Source organism: Caloenas nicobarica, chromosome 6, assembly GCF_036013445.1.
Source record: "Caloenas nicobarica isolate bCalNic1 chromosome 6, bCalNic1.hap1, whole genome shotgun sequence".
Taxonomy (NCBI): domain Eukaryota; kingdom Metazoa; phylum Chordata; class Aves; order Columbiformes; family Columbidae; genus Caloenas; species Caloenas nicobarica.
Window position 1 is genome coordinate 764,496 of NC_088250.1, and position 17,260 is coordinate 781,755.

The window sequence follows — 17,260 nt, forward strand, 5'->3', positions numbered from 1 at the left end:
GTCATGGCCTCCAAGTATCTGCTCTAACAAGTCCATAAGGAGTGTTTGTCGGTAATTGCCCTCAGTTGGGCCAATTAACACAGTGAGATACTTTGGCATTTGCTTCTGAGTTTATGTCCTTGAGAGGTTTTTTTCAGTCTCCTCTCAGTATCTGAGGTTCATGGCCTCAGCTCCAAATGCACCATGGGGTTCATAAAAGTTGAGAAAGCCCTAAGGATCTGTGTCTCTACCATGATTTTCTTAAAGTCTTCAAGACTTGTACAGTTAATTAGAGAGGTTTTAGGAGTCTAGTTAAAGAGGAAGAGATCTGGAAGCATTTAATAATTTTTATTTTCATATTTAAGGACTTTTTTCATTATTTTTCAGTTTATGGATGAGATGATAGCAGTATTTTCTAATTGATATTGATCCAGAGTGTCTCCTAAGGAGGTCTGGACAGATTGGAAAAGCAGTCCCTTGAGGTCTGACACAGTGTGGGCAACCTTGTTCCTCACCTCCCAACCCCCCCATTTCTGTCACCACACATCTGAGACTTACATCACTTTTCCTTACATCGGACTTCTCCACTGAAGTCTGCAAATGGATGTTAAAGCCCCTTTCCACTGATTTCCACCTGCTCTCCTTAGAGAACTGGCTTGAAACAGGCACAAAAAGGTTTTTATTATTTTTGAACACACAAATTAAAAGGTGGTAAGATTTACCAAAAAGATAAAAAGATGCCTCAGCTCTATGTCCAGTCCAAGCTGGCTCCAATGAGGTCCACCTTCCAGAAGGGAGAACTATACAGGAAATATTTTGGGCAGATAGATAGAAAATTATAAACATAAACACAATTAAAAAGCATGGTGAATTTCATCAGGCCAGAGGGAAATAACTGGAATGTGAGGGAAATGAAACACACAGAGTAAGAGAGAGAGTACTGGTGATGCAAGGACAGGGAAACATCAATATTTCATCTCCTATTGTTAATACACATCCTGAAAAATTCTCAGTTTGAAATTATGGGAAAAGCTCAGACATTTTATTGAACGAATTCAATCATTTAAGTTGATTTAAAGGTGCTCATAATTTTTGAAATTTCTCAGGATTGCAGGCAGAGCTCCACTGTTCAACCATAAGCATAGAACCTGTAGGAGACCAGAGGCCATTGGGAGCTGCAAGTGGAGCCTGGGCAGAGGTGCCCAGGGCATCTGAACTGGTGGAGCCATCAGTGATGTCACTGAAGTCCCAGAGGACCTAGGCAATGGCATCCAAACTATCAAATTTGAGTACAAAAGGAGAAAACCTGAGACCATTGTGGAAAAAGTAACTGATGGTGGTTCTGAATTGGGGAGGAGATTGGGGCAGGGAAAGGGAGGCATCAAGGTGGATCATGGAAGAAGCAGCCTGTGGAAAAGTGGGGAGGAGGGGGATTCAAGGGACCAGCTGCCCGTGGGGAGGTGGCTGATCAGTGCTGGTCTGGCCAAACCCCCTGCCTGATCACTGTGGTCTGTCCTGCTTATTATACTGGTTTCAGTTGGGGTAGAGTTAATTATCTTCATAGTCACTTGTATAGGGTTATGTTTTAGATTTGTGATGGAAACAATATTTTAGCCATTGCTGAGCAGTGCTTGCACAGAGTCAAGGCCTTTTCTGCTTCTCATGCTGCCCCACCAGAGAGTAGGCTGGGGATGCACAAGAAATTGAGAAGAGACACAGTTGGGACAGCTGACCCCAACTAACCAAATGGATCTTCCATTCCGTATGATGTTGTGCTCAGCAATAGATACTGGGAGAAGAGGAAGTGAGGGGGGACATTCGCAGTGATGGCATTTATCTTCCCAAGCAACCATTATGTGTGGTAAAGCCTGGCTTTCCTGGAGATGGCTGAACACCTACCTGCCAATGAGAAGCAGCGAACTGATTCCTTATTTTGCTTTGATTACACACAGCATTTGCTCTACCTATTAAACAGTGTTTATCTCAACACAGTTTCCTTTTGTGTTTCTGATCCCCCATGCCATCCTGCTGAGAGGCAATGAGAGACTGTGTGGTGCTGAGCTGCCTGTCAGAGTTAAACTTCAAAACTAATTAAACTCTGTTCCTGGCTATTTGCTGTGTGAGTGGCCTCATTATTATGTGTGTGTTTGGGTATGAAGGCATGTACACGCTTTCCCAGTCAATTCTAAGTGATGATAGCAAGGAGGAGGAAGAAACCAGGATATGGAGAGACCCAGGGTTGGAATGGCCAAGTTGGTAATATCTCTGAGTCTGGGCAGACCCAAAGCCCAGGTCCACACTGGAGGGACCACAGAGGTGTGTGAGATGGCGGGTAAGTTCTGCCTGGGATGTATGGACCACTTGTGCAAACTTCACACCAGATCAGTCTGAGAGGAGGAACAGGACAGGGTCAGTTGTGTTACTCATGGTTGCATAAGTGCTGCTGGTTGTGTGGTGGCTGTGAAGGTGCTGTTGCCTGTTGGAGCTGGTCTGTGTCAAGTTGGCTGTGTCCATCTTTGTTTCACAGAATCACAGAATGTTAGGGATTGGAAGGGACCTCAAAAGATCATCTAGACAATCCTCCTGCCAGAGCAGGAACACCAAGGTGAGGTTACACGGGAAGGCGTCCAGGCGGGTTTTGAATATCTCCAGAGAAGGAGAATCCACAACCTCCCTGGGCAGCCTGTTCCAGTGTTCCGTCACCCTCATCGAGAAGAGGTTTATTCTCAAATTTAAGCGGAACCTCTTGTGTTCCAGCTTGAACCCATTACCCCTTCTCTTACTGTTGGTTGTCACCGAGAAGAGCTTGGCTCCATCCTCGTGACACCCACTCTTTATACATTTATAAACATTAGTGAGGTCACCCCTCAGTCTCCTCTTCTCCAAGCTAAAGAGACCCAGCTCCCTCAGCCTTTCCTCATAAGGGAGATGCTCCACTCCCTTCAGCATTTTCGTGGCCCTGTGCTGGACTCTCTCCAGCAGTTCCCTATCCTTCTTGAACTGAGGGGCCCAGAACTGGACACAATATTCCAGATGAGGTCTCGCCAGGGTAGAATAGAGGGGAAGGAGAACCTCTCTCAACCTACTAACCACCCCGCTTCTAATACACCCCAGGATGCCATTGGCCTTCCTGGCCGCAAGGGCCCAGTGCTGGCTCATGGTCATCCTGCTGTCCACCAGCACCTGCAGGTCCCTTTCCCCTACACTGCTCTCTAATAGGTCATTCCCCAACCTATACTGGAACCTGGGGTTGTTCCTGCCCAGACGTAAGACTCTACATTTTCCCTTCTTATATTTCATTAAATTTTTCCCTGCCCAACTCTCCAGCCTATCCAGATCTCGCTGGATGGCAGCACAGCCTTCTGGCGTGTCAGCCACTCCTCCCAGCTTGGTGTCATCAGCAAACTTGCTGATAGTACACTCAATTCCCTCATCCAAGTCGTTGAGGAATATATTGAATAGTATTGGTCCCAGAACTGACCCTTGAGGCACTCCACTAGATACAGGCCTCCGAACAGACTCCGCCCCATTGACCACGACTCTCTGGCTTCTTTCCTTCAGCCAGTTTGCGGTCCACCTCACTACCCGATTGTCCAGTCCACACTTCTTCAGTTTAGCCATGAGGATGCTGTGGGAGACGGTGTCACATGCTTTACCGAAGTCAAGGTAGACCACATCCACCGCTCTGCCATCATCAAGCCACCTTGTTATGTCTTCACAAATGTCTTCCCCTTGGTGAAGCCATGTTGACTGTCCCTGATGACCCTCTTATCCTTGATATGTCCTAAGATGGCACCAAGGATAAGTTGTTCCATCACTTTCCCAGGGATGGAGGTGAGGCTGACTGGTCTTGAGCTGCCTGGGTCCTCCTTCTTGCCCTTTTTGAAGACTGGAGTGACATTTGCTTTCCTCCAGTCCTCAGGCACCTCTCCCGTTTCCCAAGACTTGGCCAAGATGATGGAGAGTGGTCCACAATGCCTTCAGCCAGCTCCCTCAGCACCCGTGGGTACATCCCATCTGGACCCATGGATATATGGATGTTCAGATTGCTTAATTGCTCCCTGACCCAGTCCTCATCAACCAAGGCAAACTCCTCCATTGCCCTGCCTTCCTCTGGGGCCTCAGGGTTACGGGGCTCCTCAGGACAGCCTCCGGCAGAGTAGACAGAGACAAAGAAGGCATTCGGTAACTCTGCCTTCTCTGTATCTTCTGTCACCAGGACACCCACCCCATTCATCAGTGGGCCTGCATTGCCTCTGCTGTTAGTTTTATCTGCCATGTATTTGAAGAAGCTCTTCCTGTTGTCCTCGACCCCTCTTGCCAGCTTTAACTCTAAGGAGGCCTTAGCTTTTCTAGTTGCCTCCCTACATCCTTTAAAAACAGCCTTATATTCTTCCCAAGTGGCTAGCCCCTCCTTCCATGATTTGTAAACTCTCCTCTTCCACTTGAGCTTATGCAGCAGTTCCCTGATAACCACACAGGTCTCCTGGCTCCCCTCCTTGACTTCCTGCACGTCGGGATGCTCTGATCTTGAGCTTGGTAGAAGCAGTCCCTGAGTGTTAACCAACTGTCTTGGGCCCCTTTATCTTCAAGCAGCCTTGCCCACGGGATTTCCCCCAGCAATTGTTTGAAAAGGCCAAAGTTGGCCCTGCTGAAGTCCAGGGTTGCAATTCTGCTTGCTATTCGTCTCCCGCCACATGAGATTCTGAACTCCACCATCTCATGGTTGCTGCAACCAAGGCAACCCTCCACCTTTACTGCTTCAACCAGACCCTCCCTGTTAGTGAGGACGAGATCCAGCAGCGCACCTCTCCTAGTCCGCTCCTCCACCATTTGCATGAGAAAGTCATCATCAATGCACTGGAGGAGCCCCCTAGACTGTGGCTGGCTGGCTGAGTAGTCCTTCCAGCAAATATCAGGGTAGTTAAAATCCCCTATAACAACAAGAGCCTGAGACTGTGAGGGCACTCTCAGCTGCCCGTAGAAGGCCTCATCAACTTCCTCACCCTAATCTGGTGGCCTAAACCTTTCTGAAATTCTATCAAAGAAATGAAATGATGGCCACCTTGACATGTTTTGGTCTTTCTGGACCTTCTGGGTGACCTTTTGGTTCTTTTGGTCCTTTTGGTCCTTCTGGGTGACCGGCCCAAGGCCACTTACGACTTTGGCAAGAAGAAACCCAAAAGAAAAGACAGATGCTACAACCGCAGTGAGCGGGCTCACCACGCCGAAGAATGCAAGCTCCCATGGCAGCCTCAAACATGCCATTTCTGCCGGAGCACCAGCCGTATGCTCGCCAGCTGCCCCAAAAGAGCTCAGCAGCGCAGCAGACAAACACCGGGAGGCTGACTTTTGCATTAGACATTTGTTTGTTGTGATAGTAACTCAAATGTTTTGTTGAACATTAAAAATCTGTTTGTCCTTTGAAGGACAGCGATGGGTTTTCTCAGCTAGAAGTAGCCTTCTTAGCTGTGCTCAGAGAAAACATAGATAAAGAATCATCACATTAGTACAAGAATTTACTAACCTCTTCGAAAAAGGGGGATCAATAGAGGGGATTAACTAACTAACACTTCAAGAACTAACACTTGGAGAACTAGAGCTAACCCTTAACCCACATCACAATTGCCTAGCCTTGCTCAGCTTTGTGTAACTTCTTGTATGAGAAATGGGAGCTCGCTGACGACTTGACAGGCCTTGCAAAGATAAAAAAAACCCTAGCTGCATCCTTGGGTCAACTAGATAAGAGAAACTTGGGCCCAGGACAGGAGATCTGCCAGCTCTAACCAACTCATCAGTTTGAGTCCCAGCCAACTCAGCACACCAGGCCAGAGGTAAAAGTGTACAGCGAAGAAGACCCCGGTTCACCATCACTGCGCAGGTGCAACCAGGAGGGGCCGGAGGTGGAGGCTGTGGAAATGATTTCCCGGAAGTCATTGTGATAAGAACTGCCTTCTGGGGGACAGGTTATGGATATGCATAGGTGTTCCTAGAACTTTCGTGGATATGTAACACTTTACAGCATTTCACCAAGCTCACAGCTACTGGAAATTTACACAAGTCTTAGGTGGAATTATTTAGCCGTGTGTCCAGCGCTTTCAATAAACACACCTTCTTTACAATCTCAAGGTTGTGAAGTCATTTCCACGCCTCAATTCAATGCTTTTTAGAGAGCTAGAAGAAAATATGCACCAAAAATGAGGAAAAAAAGGTCTGAAAGCTGAAGAAAAAACAGCACTTCTTTAGAATCAGATTGGAAGCCACTCTGACCCGCACTGCTAATGACTAAAGCACAACCAACCTAGAAGTTTCTTGCAAGTGTCGTACCAACACACCCAGAGCATCTCCATTTCTTTTTCCTCATTTTAAACTGGCAGATATTGATTTGTCCACAAGAAAATCCCCAACGTAAGCAAGACTCACTGCTCAGCACACCAGTCCTGCACTGACCTTGCCAGCAACAGGCATCCTGTTGAAGGTGTTCCATAATACAATTCCTGCCACAGCTTGATCCCTGAGGTAGAAAATGACACCATTGCTGTTCTCTTCTCTTCTCTTTGGGACTCGAGGCACTGGGGGAAAACTTGGAGAAATGTCAGCTTCTGGTGCTTCTGCTTCTGTTTCAGTCTCTTGATCGAAGAGATCTTGTCCCTAAAGCAAAGAGATGTCAAACATCCAGTGCAGAAAAGCAGCAGCAGCTCTTTGCCTGTGATGTTGAGAGCGGACTCAAGAGCAGGGGCCTGTAAGAGACTGAGGCGTTTTTCTCTGAGTTGCACCCGGCAAAAGTAACTTTCAGGAAGACCAAAATGAAACGATCCTAACATGAAGCACAGCGCTGACCACTCCTGACTTCCAGCGGCAAAAGCAAAAGGCAGAACACTCTGCTTCTTTAAGGCAGCATACACAAAATAAAGATGCTTAGAACCACACCAACTCTTGTGTGCAAAACCTGATCATTTGATTGCTATGGAGGAAATTCAGCCTCCCTGGGAAAAGAAGTTTGAATTTGGGGAAACGACTTACCTGAGGTCTTCTTGGAGGAACGTTATGTTTTCATCACATTTTACTATCAAAAGCAGCCTTTAAAGCTCGGTGTAGAAAAGAAGCAAACCGATTGATGTCTCCTGGAGCTCTTCAGTGCCATTGGACCAACTCTCTGGCCACTAGGGCTGACGGCTCCTGAGACTTGGTCACAATTTTGCAATATGGCAGTCCTGTGACCTCAGGCAGGGACAAGCAATGGGCACTTCCGTGACAGAACTGGCCACAGAACAGCATCTCCATCAGCAAGGGGATCTCCTTAGAACAGTGCCTTAAGGTTTAGGTCTTCTTCCAAAGTTGCTCTCAAGAACATGCCTAAGGAATAGACTCGGAAGTGGCTCGTTGCTTTGCTTGTTTCTCTGTGGGCTCAGTGTGATGAGGTCAGGGTCATAGTGTTCTTTTCATGAGACTTAGGGCTGGTTCAGGTTTTGCTTGTTGGCGGTCAGCACCCACACAGATGGTAAATAAGGCAGGGTCCCTCTGAGCACCCTCCATGGCCACCTAAGAGCTTGTGTGGGCAGTGGTCAGTGGCAGTGGCTACCATCAGCTGTGTCTGCCTCCCAGCCTGACCTGTATAGCCCTGCAGAGTCACCACAGCCCGGGCACCACAGCCCATTTGATCCAGAGAACAAAAGCCCCAACTCGGGGGCTGTGGGAACCATGGGGACAGGGTGCAGGAATGGCAGGAGAAGAGCAGGGCAGCCTGTGTGTGCAAGAGAGACATAGAAATAATCTGTCATGCTGCTGGGTGACAGCTTCGGGCTGTCTCTTGCAGCCACCATTTTGATCATTGTCCTCTGACCACAGCTGAGAGACTTTCTTCTTCCTTCCATGGAAGGACACCAAATGACTAGGTCAAATGTCCAGGTGTGCACTGAAGTGAAATATGAGCATGCACATCATGTGTAGGGGGAGACAAACTCAAATGAGCACAAGCGTCATCAGCTGTTTTTGTGGGTGCTATGGAGGCCTGTAGGCCAGTGTATTGAGGTCACTTTATGTTGAGAGTAACTTCCTCAAGAAACCACCTGAATGCAGCACTGGGATGTACTTCCTCGAACCAAGGTCTCTGTGTCCATCCTGGAGACCTGCTACAGCTCCACCACCCAGCCCCTGTTGCTGACCAGCTTTGTGACTGATGATAGCAGATGTAGATGATAATGTGAGTGGGAGTTTGGCTGGATGGTCAAGCCCAGATGCCATCAGTGGTGTGGAGTCCTCCTGGCAACCAGTCACTGTTGGTATCCCTCTGTGACCAGCACTTGAGTGAACACTGTTGAATATCTTCGCTATCTCCCTGAACGATGATATGCAGCTCACCTTCAGCTCCTTTGTGGATAATGGCAAACTGGAGGGAGCCTTTGAGCTACCTCATCTAATTCACCCTACCTTGAACAAGAGGGGCAGACAAGATGACAGTCATGTCGTGTCCAACCTGAGTTATTCTGTGATGAAAGAAATCTTTGCCTTGGAGAGCTCTTTGAAAATGGAATAGGGAGAGGAAGGAGAAAAGACAATGAGGCAGAAGTATGGAGAAAAAATGCTGCACTATAAATACAGAAGAAAATTTCTTTTGTTAAGTGGCTGCCTAAATTATTCACATAGGTAAGAGAGTATAATCAGCTTTCTGGTACGTGGTCTTGATACTGCTAATAAAAAAACTATCAAAAAAATCATTTAAATTCTTCCAAAAAACTAACCATGATGGAAACTTTTTCAGTGATTTCATTTAGTTCCTTTCTGCAGAGGTTTCAACTTTTTCCTGCTCCTAACTGCTACCCCTGAATGCTAGCTTTCACCTCTAAAGGAATCCACTATGCTACTCCCTTAACCTCAAACCTTAGTTCTAAACCAAAGGGCAAACACATAACCCTTTAGTCTTACCCTACCACTCACCCTAATTCTTAGTCCTTACTTATCCCTAGCATGAAAATTCTGGCCTTAAGTCAAGCCGTGACCCCAGCCCTAACAAAACCCTAACATTCAAAGCCAGCCTATACCCTAAATACTAACCAGACGCCCTCAGCAGAGCTCCGAACCTTCCTGCTAAGCCTTTGCTTAATCCCTAATCCTGGAAGGTGAGCTCTAGTCCAGAAAACCCAGCCTGAAAACCTAACACCCAAAGCCCCCCTTCCCATGCTCTCAATCCCTCACCTTCAGTCCCTTTCCTAACCTGGACTTAGGCTAGTTGGTACCTTGAGAGCAGGACAGGGACCGTGAGGTCTCAGGAGTGTCTCGTGATATGGGAAAAGGAACGTGAGGTGACCTGTATCTGTTCAGCTTGTTGACCAAAAGGAGAAGATGGGTGAGAATGCTATGGTGAGTTCAGCCTTGCCTTAGAAACTCCTACTCCAGCAGGCAGCATATGACTGTGAAGGTGGCTGTGAGGTCAGTTCTGTCTCTGGAGTTAAACAGCCAGCAGCAGCCATGTGGCTTGGAAGATCATGGTGAAGTTACTTTGCCTGGTGAGCTGGTGCAGCTAGTCTTGCAGATCTGATCTCTAGAAGGGTAATCCCATTTTGCTCCTCTGATCACTTCCAGCGTTTTCTTACAAGGAAAAAAAATCAAGTCATTATTTCTACTGGCCGTAAAAGAGGCTGTTCATGCGTGAATTTGTTGTTGCAGTTTTAGAGAAAGGTGAGGACATGCAGTTGGCCTAATAATCGTTATCAGGTGTGACCACATCTGGACTAATGTGTCTAGGTGTGGGACTCTGTTCTGGAGGAATGGAGAGGAACTGGAGAGGCTCCAGAGGAGATCTTCCAGGATGGGGTTTGGGGCCTTTGTGGAGAGGCTGAGAAACCTGGGCTTCTTGAGCCTGGTGAAGTGGAGGCTCAGGGCACTATAGCAGTAGCCTGAAACTGCTTGAAGGGGGTTTCAGAGATAATGGAGCTTTTCTAGTTAGTGGGAAGAGAAGGAAACCCCCACAAAGTGCAGCTTGGAAGGTTCAGATTGGAGGTGAGGAAAAAGACACCTCAATCTAAGGGCAGTGCTGAGGTGCAAGAGGTCACCCAGAGAAAGTCTGGATCAGACCATGGCTTTGTGCTTCAAAGAAAGGCCAGTGTTGGTGGACAGACATCGGTGAAGGTATAGAAATCCCAGGATGAGAGCTAGGTAGGACAGCAAGATGGATGTCAACAGCCTGAAGGGAAAAAAGTTCCTGAAGGGGACAGTATAAGCAAACCTGAAGGTGAAATGGCCAAGGGCTCTGGGGAGGCTGAAAGGCCACACAGGACTAAGGTCTCTGTCCCCCTGGCTATGGTAGTTGTATCTGTTGCAGAGGCCTACCAGGACAAACCTTATTTTGAGGCTCTGGACTTTGTTTCCTCCTGGGCCCTTTTTGGGGAAGCCCTGAGGGGTTGTACAGGTTTCCTACACTTGGCCTTGCTCGCCCTCACACCCCACTGCTCCACGAAGAGCCCTGAGCCACACATGAGGGACAGGATCTGCCTTCCCTGGGCCTGGGTCAGGATTTGTCCTTTCTGCTTCATAGAACAAACCCAGGGTTTTCTCAGAACCTGAGCTGCCTGCACATTCCTTTGCTTACCTGTAACCACAGCCTTCAGTTATCTGCTCTAATGAGCCCATGGGGAGGCTTTGTGGCCTCAGTGGGGTCAATCAACGTTTCTCCATGAAGGCATTGAAGCATTGGAGCAGGTTTCCTAGCTTTTTTGTGCTGTCTCTGTCCTTGGATGTTTTCCAGCCCCCACATGGTAACGACTTGAGCAATGTGGTCTCACTCCATAGCCAAACCTGCTGTGAGCAGGAGGTTGGACCTGAGACCTCCTGAAGTCCCTTCCAGGAGAGTGGAAACCTGAATGATGCTGTGCTTTCTTCCCCTCCAGGTCTTCCCTTGATGACAGTAGGGAATGTTCTCAGGTTCCTCTTGACCACAGAAGTCAGTCAGGTGTTAATATAGTCAGACCTGCTGGAGCTTGCTTGTCCTTTTGTCATGCTCGGCAATAAAAGCCATGAGAAGGGGTGGGGGGCAGCTTTTGTAATTAAGGCATTTGCCTTCTGAAGCAACAGCTACATGTACTGATGCCCAGCTTCCCGGGAAAGGGCTGGACGTCACCTGCTGATGGCAAGAAGAGAATAAATCTTTTGAGTTTCCTTTGCTTCCACAGGCAGCTTTTGCTTTTCTTTATTAAACTGCTTTTATCTTGAACAATGAGTTTTTCTTCTCCCGTCCTCTCTAGCAGAGGAGTGACTGAGTGGCTCAGTGGAAAGTAAAACATGGCAGCCAGGTTAAACCACATTCCTTTTTTGTGTCCAGTGTGGGGCATGAGACAAGGGCAGTTTTGTATCAAGGGTGCTACAGTTATAGTAGCTATTTGGTGGAAATTGTCTCTGCAGATTACTGAGTTTTCTGTCTGTGCCACTTAACTCTTGATTTTGCTGAGCTTGGGAACATACTAATACAAACAAAGTCTACACTCTTTGCCCAGGTATTGATGTCCTTACTGTGTTGGGGCAGGTATTCTATCTTGAGGAGAGGATAAGGGAGTATATGTCCCTCTTCCCATCAAATCATAGAATGTTTTGGTTTGGAAGAGACCTTTAAGATTATCTAGTTCCAGCCCCGCCTGCCACGGGCAGGGACACCTTCCACTAGAAAAGGTTGCTCAAAACCCATTGTGTTGTTTTGACTGAAACTGAGTTAATTTTCTTCATGCAGTTAGAAGCTTTTTCTTTTTTGCAGCAAACATGGTCATTGCTTGGATTTAGTTTGAGAAAAACTCCGGGACAGAGAACACGTTTTTCTCCAAGTAACTTTCCAGTGGTTTTGAATTGGAACAAAGAGCTTATTATCTTAGTTGCTGTGTGGGAGCCAAGGTCTTTCTGAGCAATCTGCCCACAGGTGTGAAGCACCTCGGAAGTGGGGCATGGATGGGACAGACCATGACTGCCATCCAGATTGACCAATGAGAATGTTCAGCATCAGGTTTCATGTTTAAGGGGCATAGGGTTTTCCGGATGTGGAGGTGGAGACCTGTTCCATTTCTACTCTGTTTCAGTGGAGTTCCATTTGGGAGTTTCTTTAAGTTTGACCTTTTGCCATCCTGCCATTTTGCAAGGGCTTCTGGGCCTTTTTGGCTTTTTCCCTCTTCCCCTCAGATCAGCTGTTTGCGACGAGGGTGCTCTCCCTGCTTGGTGCAGATGGAGTTTGTGAGGAATTGCATTGAGTATCTTATTTTATATTCCATTTTCCATTTTACATATGTTACTAGTAGTAGTGGTATCTATGTATTATTTCATTATTTTATTAAACTGTGTTTATCTCAATCCACAAGTTTCTCCCTTCCCTTTTGATTCTCTCCTCTATTTGGGGGTAGAGTCTGGGAGTGAGCGAGCAGCTATCATGGTTGTGATTGCTAGCTCAGGTTAAACCATGACAAAGGGCTAAACAGGAATGTTTTCACAGTCTGTGTTTTCACAACAACATCACCAAACTCCATTTTACCTCTTCTTTCAAGTATTTTGGCAAAGTCTCTCTTCCTTCCCCCAAATCTCCCATCTCTCTTGCACAGGCTCTTTCTGACCTCCCTAAATGTGTCATCTTGTTGGGGGAAGCTTTCTGATGACCCTCATGACCTCAGAGTATCTCTCTCCCGTGGGCTGACCAGTCAGAAGTGATCTCACAGCCAGCACCCAAAGGGACATATTGTCCTTCCACGCTTGAGAGGCCTCTTCACAGCCCTCTCAGCATCACTGAAGGAAGGTCAAGCCTTTCACCACCCCAGAGGTGCCTCTGCCTGACCACGGAGATCTGATGCACACACAGGATAACCATGTGAACAGGAAGAGGATGATGTGATCTAAAAAGCAGGTTAGGAAAGGAGAGAGCACGAGTGTCTCAGTGTCACTGTGTGAGAGCTCCAGCAATGTGATAAATCACAGAAGAAGTGCTCCACTCCACTGGGGCCACACAGACCTTACCTGGGACACAACTGAAACAATTACTGTAGATGACAGAAAAACCTCTAGTCAAAGCGTGTCTGCCCTCTGGAGACAGATGTCCCAGTTCATGAGTCTTGTAGAGGGCAGGGGATGTCACACAGCCCTGTACTGATCGTAGGATGTGGTCACCAGTAGTGAATGCTCTGTACAAGCACAAGGTGCAGGAAACAGCACTAACACCATGATGAGCAGAGATGGTGCTGTCCCCAGCCACAAAGCTGGCCATCAGCTGGGGCAGCATGGTGGATGTGCAGAAGGTGTCCTGGGAGAACAAATGCCCCAAGAAAAAGCCCATGCAGGCGTGCAAATGCTGGTTTGTCCCCACCTACACAATGAAGAGGGTTTTCCCAAGCACAAACACCATGCAAGTCACGAGAGAGAGGAGGAAGAGACTAGTCTAAGGGATGGGAACCTTCCCCGTTCCTGGTAGGAGGGAGCCTCCATGACTGCCCCATTGACCTTTCTCCTTGGAAGGTTTTACGTCCTTTTTTTTTCCCCTCTCACTTGGTAGGGAATGTATGGAGAAGAATATTTGGTTCATTTTTTAGATGCCTGTGTGTCAGAGAGAAAAGACACTGCAAGTACATTTATTTTGCTTAATTAGAGCATAGCTCTGTGTTCACAAAGTCGCTGGGTCACACTACTGAGGTAGATAACAAAGTGGGGCTCAGGTATATCAGCAGAAAAAGGAAGGTTAGGGAAAATATAGATCTGCTGCTGAATGAGGAGGGTGCCCTGGTGACAGTTGATACAGAGAAGGCAGAGTTCCTGAAAGCCTTCTTCCCTTCCATCTTTACTGCCTAAGACTGGCCCTCAGGTATCGCAGACACTAGAGACAGGAGAGAAAGTCTGGCAAAAGGAAGACTTTCCCTTGGTTAAGGAAGATCAGGTTAAAGATTGTTTAGACAAACTGGAGATTCACAAATCCATGGGCCTTGATGGGATGAACCCACAAGTGCTGAGAGAGTTGGCAGATGTTATTGCTAAGCCACTCTCCATCACCTCTTGGAGAGCAGGAGAGGTGCCTGAGGACTGGAGGAAAACCAGCATCACTCCAGTCTTCCAAAAGGGCAAGAAGGATGACCCAGGAAACTATAGGCCAGTCAGCCTCACCTCCATCCTTAGAAAGGTGATGGAACAACTTTGTCTAGATGCCATCTCCAAGCATGTGGAGCAAAAGAAGGTTATCAGGAGCAGTGAGCATGAGTTCACCAAGGGGAAATCATGTTTGACCAACCTGCCCACCTTCTATGATGGTATGACTGGCTAGGTAGAGGAAGGATGAGCAGTGGACATTGTTTACCTTGACTTCAGCAAGGCTTTTGACACCGTCTCTCCCAACATCCTCAAAAGCAAGCTCAGGAAGTGCAGGCTGGATGAATGCACAGTGAGATGGATCATGAACTGGCTGGATGGCAAAGCTCAGAGGGCCGTGATCAATGGTGCAGAGTCTGTTTGGAGGCCTGTAGTTAGTGGGGTTCCCCAGGGGTCAGTGTTGGGTCCAGACCTGTTCAACCTGTTCATCAGTGACCCAGATGAAGAGACTGAGGGCACCCTCAGCAAGTTCGCTGATGATACCAAACTGGGAGGAAGGGCTGACACACCAGAAGGCTGTGCTACCATTCAGCGAGACCTAGACAGCCTGCAGGACTGGGCAGAGAAGAACCTGATGAAGTTCAACAAGAGCAAGTGTAGGGTCCTGCACCTGGGGAGGAATAACCCCAGGCACCAGTACAGCTGAGGGGTGGACCTGCTGGAAAGCAGCTCTGCAGAGAAGGACCTGGGAATTCAGGTGGACAACAGATTGACCATGAGTCACCAATGTGCCCTTGTGGCCAAGAAGGCCAATGGTACATGGGGTGCATTGGGAAGAGTGTGACCAACAGGTCGAAGGAGATGAATCCTCCCTCTCTACTCTGCCCTGGTGAGGCTGCATCTGGACTTACTGGGTCCAGTTCTGGGCTCCCCAGTTTAAGAAGGACAAGGAATTACTGGAGGGAGTCCAGTGGAGGGACACAAAGGTGATGAGGAGTGTGGAGCATCTTTCTTATGAGGAGAGACTGAGAGAGCTGGGTCTGTTCAGCCTGGAGAAGGCTGAGAGGGGTTCTTATCAATGCTTATAAATATCTCAAGGGTGGATGTCAAGAAGATGAGACCAGACTCTTTTTAGTGGTGCCCAGCAATAGAGCACATGCTTTAGCAGGTGGATTGGACCAGAGGATCCCCAGAGATCTCTTCCAACCCCTACCATTCTGCTATTCTGTGATCTCCTGACAGCTCCCGATTCTTCTCCAGGAGACCGTTGGCCATCAGACCAAAAGCAGGTGTTGTCTGCATTGATGTATGTAGCTGTCATGGTTTGATTGTGGGGTGACAATAAAATCGTGGCACATGTATTGTTAACCTCCTCTCCCCCCTGCTTCCCCCTTCAGCCCCTCCCTCTCCTCCCTTCCCACTAAGGACAGGTGATTGGGAGGGAAAGAAGGACAGAGAGAAGAGAGTTGGAAAAATTAAAAATGTTTTACTAATGCTACCAATAAAAATAGAGAAAATAATACAAAATATACAAAACCAATCTTGAAAATCCCAGCAACTGCTCTGGCAGATGTGGGGCCGGCACCCAAAGTCCTGGACTGGACCCTGCAGCCAACCAGAATTGGATTCAGTCTGTCACTAAGCCTCAGTTCGCAGGGACAGCTCGCAAGGTCCTCTGCCAATGTCAGCCATAAGGAAAAGAGACTAGATCCTAGTGATCTCCCACTTTTATACGAAGTATGACGTGAATGGGATGGAATATTTAGTTGGTCAAATTTCAGTTCACCTTCTGCTTGCGCATCTCGTGAGATGCATCATTATCAATGACCTTGCATACCATTGCTATGTCTACTAAAACATGTATCTAGCTTTCAGGAAAACTGCAGTTATTTAGGAGGCTTTAGCTGACAGGGAAATTCACTAAAAGAGAAACTTGTTTTTTAACAAAACCAGGACAGTAGCTGAGAAGGGAGGTTTTCCTCCAGCCTTTGGTCTCTAACATGTCACCTGGGGATTTCGAGCTTGTCACTGTGAATCCATTAGGAATCCCAGAAGAGAAAAAGTCCTTTTGAGGGAGTAGCTCCTTAGGTATATTCCTGACACCAGATTTGGAAGGGGCATCCAGCCTTTTGGCCTTGGCCTGAGGACCCTGTGTGGTCACAGTGGTGCCAGCAGGGAAGGCAGCTCTTAAGCAGTGGTTCACATGGCCTCATCCTGCTCACAGCCTCAGGGACACCACTGTAGATACAACAAGACTGTCACAAGCTACACGAGACCTTAGGGGGGGCACAAGAGGACAGTGTGGAATGGAGCACAGCAGCACTGAAAAGGCTGTGTCCTACTGCTGTCCATGGCTATGGATCCAGGGAAGCAGCAGCCCTGATGAGAAGCAGGCAGCAGAGAGACAGCCCCTGCTGAGACAGCAAGATGCAGCCTCCGGCCGCATGAGCTGCTCCTCTATGTGGCATCTGGCTCCTTAACCCTTTCTTCTTGCTGGGGCTGTATCCCCAGCTCCAGAGAAGACTGGAAGAGATGGGAGCTCAAACAAATGATTTTCTGCTGGCTTCTTGATTTACACAGGAAGAGCGGTTCTGTAGGTGCATGCACTGGTTTTGTCTGGGATAGAGTTAAATTTCTACATGCTCATTCAGTGTTATGTTTTGAACTTGGGATGAGAACACAGGAATGTTTTAATTACTGCTGACCAGTGCTTACACAACGTCAAGGCCTTTTCTTCTTCTTACACCTCCCCATCAGTGAGTAGGCTGGGTATTGGCAAGAAGTTGGGAGGGGACAGGGCTGGGACAGCTGACCCCAACCGACCAAAGGGATCTTCCACATCGTATGATGTCATGCTCAGCAACAAAACCTGGGAGCAGAAGAAGGGACATTCAGAGTGATGGTGCTTATATTCCCAAGTAACCATTAAGTGTCACGGAGCCCTGCTTTCCAGGAGATGGCTGAACAGTGAATGAATTCCTTGTTTTGCTTTGCTTATGCACATGACTTTTGCTTTACCTATTAAAGTGCATTTATCTCAAGACATGTCTCACTTTTACACTTTCAATTCACTCCCCCATCTAAATTTGGGAGTTAGTGAGCAGCTGTGTGGTGCTGAGCTGCCTACTGGAGTTAAACCATGACAGTACATTGGGATAGTAGCTCAGGAAAAATACGCTGAATGCCATAAAGTGGGATGAATAATACTGTTTCATTGCAATTAATACTATCACAGCTAAGAAAA